The following is a 1,919-nucleotide window of genomic DNA, read 5'->3' as shown; positions in this document are numbered from 1 at the left end:
ATAATTAAAGCATAGTGATTAATCACAAAAACAATATGTAATTATATCTGTGTTTTCTGATGGTCTTAGGCAACCCCTGTGAAAGGGTCGTTCAACCCCCAAAGGGGTCACGACCCACAGGTTGAGAACCGCTGTCCTAGTCAGATACAGCTACGGGGGGCTTGAAAGGTGGAGAGTTGGAATTGTGTTGTACTATGAGTACAGAAAACACTGGATTTCAGTGACAGTACAAAAACAAAACAGGAAATATCAGTATTTTTTATATTGCTTATTCTATATAATAAAGAGCTAATATGCTAATTAGACCAGACGGCAGAATAACCTTCTGGAACGACCTTCCGGAACGACCAGTCGGGGGGCGGGGGCGGGGGGCGGGTGGGGCCACCGGGCCGCAAGGCAGCCCAGGCTGGGAAGGCCAGCTCTTGCACGAATTGGGCCTCTAGTCTATATATATAAAAGGCTAATATTCAAAGTGTCCCTTTGGGAGTTTGGTCAGGAGACTGAGAGTTCGATCGCTCGCTATGATGTGTGCTGACCATGAGGGGGCAGTGCAGAACATGGTGGGCAACCGGCATGGTGGGGCATTGAGGGAATGAGGGAAGGAGGGAAGGCAAGGAGGTGGGGAACCTGATCAGCCCTGATCACTGGCCAGGCCTAGGGGGACCCTATCCATGCAAACATTTCAGGCACTGGGCCTCTAGTATGCAAGAATGATAACCTTTGGGATATATTGAGTTAATGAGATATTAACATTGATTGCACCTATAAAAAAAACTTTAAAAAATGGGACTGGCAGAAAATTTAAAACTACCCACGTGATTTGCATTTGTGGCCCACGTTCTATTTCTACTAGATAGTACTACCTAGAACCTTCCTTTTATTGGTCTCACACATCATTCAAATCACACTGGTTTGTAGGTGTAATACTGAAAGTGAAATGTCAAAATTGCATGAAGTTTCACTTGTTGATAAAGTGTCCCACAGACCCCGGCCGGGTAGCTCAGTTGGTTAGAGTATCATCCCCAAACACCAATGTTGTGGGTTCGATCTCCAGTCAGGGCACATACAAGATGCAACCAATGACTACATAAATAAGTGGAACAACAAATCGATGCTTCCTCTCTCTCCCTTCCTCTCTCTCTTTAGAGTCAAAAAGAATTTCTTTTCAGTCTCTCATAAAAACATGTGAGAATGTGCACTTACCTCTGAGTACATCCCAAAGATTGTGATAAGGATGTTCTCATCCTCCTGCTTCCTATATAGTGTGTTGTTTTTGATTTCCCCTTTGACCCCTGATGACTTAAGAGACTGGTTTAAAAGTCCTAAGCACCTTGCGATCCCCCCATTATTACTGCTTTGTTGGCTGGTTTTCTTTTTCTTTTAGCAGAAAAGTTAAAAGTTCATCAATACAGAGTTAATTAAAATTCAGAAGTCCCCTCCTAACCAATTTCTAAATCCCTCCCACAGATAGTTGGATTTAATTATCTTCCTCAAACACTCATGTACTGGGGGAAAGACAGGTGCCAAGGGAGGAATGCTATAAAACCATAAAAATGGCCCTGGCTGATATGGTTCAGTTGATTGGAGCATCATACCACACACCAGAAGGTAGTGGGTTCGATTCCTGATCAGGCCACATGCCCAAGTTGTGGGTTTGATCTCCAATCTCCAGTCAGAGGCAACTGTCCGCTCAATGTTTCTCTCACATCTATGTTTCTCTCTCTCTCCCTGTCTCTCTCCTCCACCCTTCCTCTCTCTCAGATTAATGAAAATAATAAATAAAATCAGAAAAATGGAAGATATCTACAACAATATTTAATTTTCCTAAAGTCAAATTAGCTTCTGAGGTGAGTACAAAGACATACACAACAGAAGTATTCACACTTGTTAAAAATAAGCACTTCCCCCCCCCCCCCCCC

Source organism: Myotis brandtii, unplaced genomic scaffold (assembly GCF_000412655.1).
Source record: "Myotis brandtii unplaced genomic scaffold, ASM41265v1 scaffold731, whole genome shotgun sequence".
Classification (NCBI taxonomy): Eukaryota; Metazoa; Chordata; class Mammalia; order Chiroptera; family Vespertilionidae; genus Myotis; species Myotis brandtii.
The sequence above is the reverse complement of the archived record's forward strand: the minus strand, read 5'-3'. Positions refer to the sequence as shown.